The following is a 7,354-nucleotide window of genomic DNA, read 5'->3' as shown; positions in this document are numbered from 1 at the left end:
GCGATAATACAAAAACTGTTACATGGGCTTTATTGCAGAGATTGCTCGAGTGCTATATTTATTATGAGACATTTATTAATTAATAGGTTAATAGCAGATTTCCCATTAAAAATGAAATTAAAATTGAGAAAAATGTCAAATGAAGGAGAAAAAAGATAAATTTAATTGTTGATCATAGAGATGCTACATCAGCTAGCTTAGGGTGTTTTCCATGTTTAGTTGGGTTAAATGTTTTCCAATTCAACTCATTTTCCTCAAATTTAAGGAAAATGACTTCCCTTCAAAAACTTAAGGAAAACATTTTCCAAAACTCTCATCCAACTTCCAATTTAAAAAAAAATGTTGAAAAAATCAATTTATTTGGTTCCTACCCTCAAACCAGCCCCCCCAAAAAAATAATAATTTAAAGTTTGTTTTTAAATTTTTTCGACTTCAAAATTTCATTTTTTCACCCCTACCCTCGACCCCCCCCTTCACCCACCCCCTACCACCCCCCACCCCCCAAAAAATTTAAGTTTGTTTTTAAAAACTATTTTCAATTTCAAAAATTATTTTCTACTCTAGTAAAAATAAAAGATATTTCTCAAAAATATTTTTCATTCATAAATCAAATACAAAATCTTTTCCGGAAAATATTTTCTACTCACCAACCAAACATGTGAAAATAAGTCAAAAATCAACTTGTTTTTCAGAAAAACATTTTCTAGGAAAACATTTTCCTTCGTACCAAACACACCCTGTATCTTGATTACATGCTTTTTCAGGTGGCTATAACAATAAAATAGCCAAGTGCTTAAATGTGGTTGGCGATATTCGCCAAAATTAAATAAATGAGAACAATCTAATTATAAGGAATCAAAATTAAGGATCAAATAAATATTTGTCTATAATGGTACTCCAAGTCTAGTTTTTACAATTAATCAAATTTACAACTTACGAATTTTGAAGTAGATTTAGTATTTTGATTAGGGGAAATAATGTTGTTTAACTTTTCATGTACATTTGGATGATTTAATTTTAAAGTCAAGTCTTTCTATAATATGATATAATATTAATTAATTATATATTTTAAAACTTTTTGATTTAGTGTAGGCGTTATTTAATCCAAAAAATAAAAAAGATATTATAATCTAATATTTAATTAATTAGATGATTAATTTAGTTTAGGAGTATAGTTCATTGGATCCAATATAACTATAGATTTTAGAGACATTTACAAAGAATACTAGCTAATTGCCGCTAAAAATACTATTTAGCAAGAATTAAGCTATTGTCGTTAAAGATAATATTTTATATGGTGGAAGTTTGATTTACCGATTATCGAATTATCAAGAAGAAAATTAAAATTTGGTATTTGGTATTTGGTATTTGATATCTACTTTTAACTACCAATTACCGAATTACCAAATCCAAAAATTAAAAATTACGAACCAAATACCGAATGCCCACCTCTAATTGACCGTAGATAAATGTGAGACAAATATTATACATTGTATCTTGATTACATGCTTTTTAGGTAGCTACAGCAATAAAATAGCCAAGTGCTTACATGTGGTCGACGACATTCCAAAAATAAATAAATGAGAACAAGCTATATATAAGGAATCAAAATTGAGGATCAAATAAATATTTGTCTATCATGGTACTTCAAATCTAGTTTTTACAATTGATCAAATTTACAACTTACGAATTTTGAAGTAGGGATAGTTTATAGATTTTATAAAAAATTATTAAATATAATCCATATAAAATTTGAATTATATTTATTTGGCTTAAAAAAATAATTTGAGCTAAATAAATAAATAAATTTATTTTATTAAATTCAAGTTTGAAGACCATTTTATCATGAGGTTCAGATTCGTGATTCGTGAATCGTGAATCGTGATACGTGTCAAGTGACGTAACATTCCAATCAATTACAAGACCAATAAGATGATGCCACTTATTCAAATGACGTAACAATTCTAATCAAATTCAAGAATAAGTCAAAAATTGTCAAGTATCCATAATCATGTATTTTGGACCAATCAAAAACAATCTTATTACATTGAATTTGTGATAAGTTTGACGTGAACCAATTAAAAGAAGACAAAAAAATTTATTGGAAGATTATATATTTTCAGAGACAAATATTAGAGAAAGACAACATAAACTACATTCAAGAAACACGCTATTGACGGCCTCCTTGTCCAAAGCACTAGCAACAAATTCAAGACTTAACTACAAGGTAAAATTTTGCAACTCGATTTGATGCATCTTCTTCTAAAATGTCAGATCCAATTCTATTTGGGCATAAAATTGAAACTTTAAACAAGGTTTTAATTTATTTAAAGAATATTAAAATGTTTGTTAGAAATATTTACTTAGATTTAAATAAAGTAAAGAGGTGGCGCTAAAAAGTCACATCATGTTGTGCAACTCAAAAAAGTCACTTCATATTCCTCTCCCTTTTCTACTGTGTTTCAAAAATAGGTATGGTGTTTGGAGTATCCATCCCCTAATCAGATTTCAAGTTCCAATCAACTAACCAGGTTTGTCTTAAAAACGTAAAAGAAAAACTTGTTTCATTGATTGTAAAATTGCATTTATATACCTTCTTTTTTGTTTAAGTAGTTCGTTTGATGGAGTCTAAGTCATTGAACCGTAGTAGCAATGAGATTGAGAAGGATCGTATCAGGAAAGAGATCATTGCAGAAGAGGTTGCTCGAAGGTGGATGTTGGAGTTGGAAGTAAGGAGAGAACTTATGATGGAAAGAGAAATAGCAATTTCATGTGGAGGAGATAGATTTACTGAGCCCATGTTGTTTAAGGAGAAGATGGGAATGGGTGTCTCTGTTGTGTCTAGACATGAATCAAATATTTCAACATTGAATCAAAGTCCGAAGGCGGAGATTTTACAACTGCAGCCCCCTGGCGGTAGCGAAATCTTGCTGGTTCGTGTTCTTCTTTATTGTTGGCCCTGTTTATTAACTCTTAAATTGCAATTTTTTTTAACTTATCAGTTTAGTTAGTTTGTCTGAGGGAATTATGTGCATAGCCTCTTTCAAGCTTTTCTGTAATTTGAATAATCAACAGCATAGTCGGTGTAATTCCACAAGTGGGGTTTGGGGAAAGTTGTGTATATGCGCACCTTACCCTATGGCCCTACCTAGGAGATAAAGAGGTTGTTTCTGATAGAATCTCGGTTATAGTAAAAACAGTTCATAAATCTTTACGATGACGACTATTTGAGTTTTGAACTTTATAATCTTTAGAATAGTGAACAAGTTTGAAACCAGTGATACTAAATAAGGTTTCTAAGTAACTTTTTTCTTTTGTTTCACTCCGTTTTTGTGCATGGATTGAGTGGTTAGAATAATGTTTAAGTATGTGATTTATACAATCCAAACTAGGTTGCAAGCTAAGTTAGTGATGCATATTCTACCATTCAAGAGAGACCCTGAAGGCTCGAAGTTTTTAAGTTGCTGTTGAGTCATGGCTGGAATTATCCCTTGACCTCTTAGAATCTTCAAAAAATTGGTTCTAAATAACTTATTTTTCAAACTGGTTCATCCGAGTGATTGACACGTTAAATGACTTTGAAATCTTCTCTTTCTCTGTATGTATGTCAGACAAGGGGCATTTAAGCTACTGAATCCTGAAACACAAACCAATATCTAGTTGGTGAATAGGCCCTGGTAGTTGTGACATGGGAAGACAGCTATTGTCCTGCAAGAGTCAAAGATTATTTGTTTGGGTTGCCAATCCATGCGATGGTTTGCAACTTTTTCTGGTTGGTCTTTCCAACATCGGAAAAATTACATAACTGACATCTGCATCTATCTTCAGTCCTTGATTTTCATGTGTGGGTTCATCTTGTTTGTGTTATCTACGTTGGAACATTTTTGCTCTGTCTGCTTTAGTGGTTGAAGCATTAAGCTTTTTATGCACATCTATTATAACTAGTCTGTCTTTAGAAAAATACACACATTTTATCACCTTAAAATAGTTGTGAAAGCTCTTCAAATTCTTCTTTAGTTCTTCGAGTGAGGTCTTTCCAACACTTAAGTAGTATTTATTAGCTTAAGCTTTCTGATAAACTTTTCTTCTATGTGGTTTTGTACTTAGAAGATTTTCTCTAGTGTAACTTTTTTCTGCTGAATGTAAATTCTTGCAAAGCAGTACACTCAATCTCCGCTTTCTTAACACTGTTACTTAAGGGAGGTAGCCGATGCAGAGGCTAATATAGCTATACTGCAAAAAGTATATTTGTTTCGATTCTTGAAAAAATGCCTAGATTCCCTGATTTTATCCGTCTGCATTAGTCATGTTCTTGGTTTTCTGGTGACTAGTATATATAATAAGAATGCTATTTACACCTCAATGTATCATTACAAGGTAAGTCATCTTTAAATAGAGCAACCAAACCTAGGAAATAATTTCCTAGGCCATGTAACAGTAAGAAATGAAGTGTTATCAATGGCAACGACATTCATTCTTATACAACTGAGTATTGGCTTAGTTGAGCCGAATCAAGAGAGATGATGCTTTGATTTTAACAAGTGTAGGTTCCTTTCCCCAGGTTGTTGTTCCTTGCTTTAGTACAAGCTACTATTGCTTTAGTACATTCATTTAATGTTTTAAACACCCGAATATGGTTTACGATCTGAAAGCATATTGACGGTTGTCAATATGTTTTCAGATCCGTAAACCATATACGGGGTGTTTAAATTTTTGAGAAGTGCTTCTTTTGGTGTTTGATAATACAGGCTAAGCCTGACACGATTTTCTCTGGAGCAAAATGAAAAGCTATAACACTGACTGAAGCGGTTGCTGACAAGCCTTCATTAAGCAGTGCTCCAGTGAAAAATGTTAAGGAGTGGAGTTGTGCACTTTGTCAGGTATGTACTACAAATCAAGATGGCCTGAATGCCCACTTCCAAGGAAAAAACACAAACGCAAGGAGGCTGCTTTTAGAGAACAGAAGGACAACAAAAACTGCAGCATTGCTCTTTCACCAAAGAAACAAAAATTCATCCAACTTGTGGAACATGATCTGATATCAGGGAATCAATTTGAGGAAGGATCATCAGGTACAAACGAAAACGATCCTCCATCTTTGTTGATAGATGATAGTACGAATTTTCATGAGAAAGAATACAATTCATGAAAAACAAAACAATGGGGAGTTCAAGTTTTGGTGTGAGACCTGCAAAATAGGGACCTTCTTTGAAAAGGTGATGGAGACACATAAGGTAGGAAAGAAGCACGTTCGACATCTTCAACAACTTATGGAGACACAAAAGGACAAGCAGTGTCAAGACCGACTCAACAAGTTTGGTGTCAAAGACGCAACCAACTAGTAGCTTATTTTTGTTGTCAAGTAAATCTGGTGTTACCAGTATTGCCTTTGGATCCATGTTGTGTGATTTGTCTCTATACTACCTTTTGATACATGTGGTGTGATTTATCTCTATATCTATTTATGCAAAATGTTTGAGTCTACTCGTAAATCTAAGTTAATTTTGTTAGTATTACTATTAGTTATCCAAGATGTGAATATCTATATATTTCTATGATCCTGGTTAGATGTGTCACCTCTCTTAAGCCAAAATTTCCATTTATCTATTTCTTCAATTGTTTTAATTATCAAATATGTAGGAATTTAAATAATCTTTTCTTTGTCATCAGACATTGTGGATTGTAACAGAACTCTGTGTGTATAATTCATTCATTTCTTTGCTTTTTAATTATAAACTCACCATTGATTTTAAGAATTCTTCACATCATGATACTTAATTGAGAAGCCAATATATTTCTAAGAACAAATGTTACTACTGGATAGAAGATAAAGTTAACAAAGGGTAAAACTTTTGTAGTCATTAATAATAGGTTAGTGAGAAATGTAAATGATAAGTGCTTATACTCCTAGATGTTTTGATGATCTCCTCACAAGTGCAGGGACCTGGTCCTCTGCAGAGTATGAATACTCGTCTAGTTGTCAAAGTGTTGTACAACTGTAAAAGTTGTCTGTGTCAGGGAGCTGGTGAAGCTGTAGAGTACTTCACCTAGCAGAAGCGACAAGGTTGTTTGTATGTTTGGTAATAACTCTTCATAGTATATATAAAACAACAAACAACATTATTCACTCGTTCATTCAAAGAGAGAGATATTTTCAAGCTTCAACAACAACAAGGGACCTGATAGAAGTGCTTCTATTGCTTTCTGTAACTGCTGTAATTGTTTGCTTGTAATAGTTCTTATATTGTAGGATTCGTTTCACTTGTGAAAGAAACGTTTCAAACTTGTGTGAATCATTGTAAGAACTAGGTTAAGGGTAACTTAGCTTCTTACTCTAAAAGTCTATATTAATCGGTTAGGATTAATATAGTGGGCAGTGTTGTATCTGCTCTGGCTTAGCTAAATGATAGGAGGTATTGCTTAGTGTGGAGATTAGCAAGCTAATCTCATTTTGTAAACTTGATTTTACATTTGCTTGGAGAAGATTAGTGAAAGCAGTTTGAAAAGTCCTGGCAGGCCAGGTCGTGGTTTTACTCCCTTGAGCAAGGAGGTTTCCACGTAAATTTGTTGGTGTAAACTTTACTTTCAGTATTTACTTTACCGTCTGTTATTGTTACTGCGTTGAGGACCTGGTCCCATCTATATTCGTGGACGCATACATTCCAACAGTAAAGAATTCAAGTATTCAAGTTCAAGAACGATAAAGATTAAGACCATCGGATTCAAGAACAAGCTCGAAGCCCTTGAATTCAAGTAAAAGTCAAGATCAAGATAAAGTTCAAGTTCATCAAAAATTCAAGAATAAGCTTTAAATCCCTTGAATCCAAAATCAAGTTCAAGACAAATTTAACATCAAGCTCAGGAGCCCTTGAATCTATATTTAAAAAGGCAAATTCAGAGGAATCATAGAGATTGTAACACTCGCACTTTGAAGTAATAAATATGATTGTTGCGATACTTTTTCGTTCTTGATTATTGTTTTCTGGACGCGGATTTTATTGTCTACAAATTGTGGCACACCCAATGGTACAATTTCTACCTCTTATCTCAACTTTTCAAGCATCAAAGAATATCGAGATGACTTCCATGAAGATCAACTCAATCAATTGGGTCTAAGGCCACTAGCTCCAAATTCACTGCTGAAGTTGAAGGAATTCTTGGTGTTATCTTTGCATGTTTCGAAGTTGTTACGATGAGCAAGACTCCTACATTAGGACAACAAACACTTCAAGTGTCTTCCGCATCAACTCCTGTTTTTGGTTCTTTGACTCCAAAAGGATCAAGTTCCTCTACAAATGCTTTAGAAAGAGGAAGAAATGTTGCTAAAAGAATCAAGAAGACCTTGGCTCTACTT

At 33.0% G+C, this 7,354-nt stretch overlaps 1 pseudogene; it reads left to right on the top strand.

Annotated features, from left to right (window-relative positions):
• The first annotated feature begins 2,621 nt into the window (after positions 1-2,621).
• LOC125835637 (uncharacterized) lies at positions 2,622-5,342 on the top strand (annotated as a pseudogene).
• The last annotated feature ends 2,012 nt before the right edge of the window (positions 5,343-7,354 follow it).

Source organism: Solanum verrucosum, unplaced genomic scaffold (assembly GCF_900185275.1).
Source record: "Solanum verrucosum unplaced genomic scaffold, falcon-dt-bn FXZP01000284.1, whole genome shotgun sequence".
In the NCBI taxonomy this organism is placed as follows: domain Eukaryota; kingdom Viridiplantae; phylum Streptophyta; class Magnoliopsida; order Solanales; family Solanaceae; genus Solanum; species Solanum verrucosum.
The sequence above is the reverse complement of the archived record's forward strand: the minus strand, read 5'-3'. Positions and strand labels throughout refer to the sequence as shown.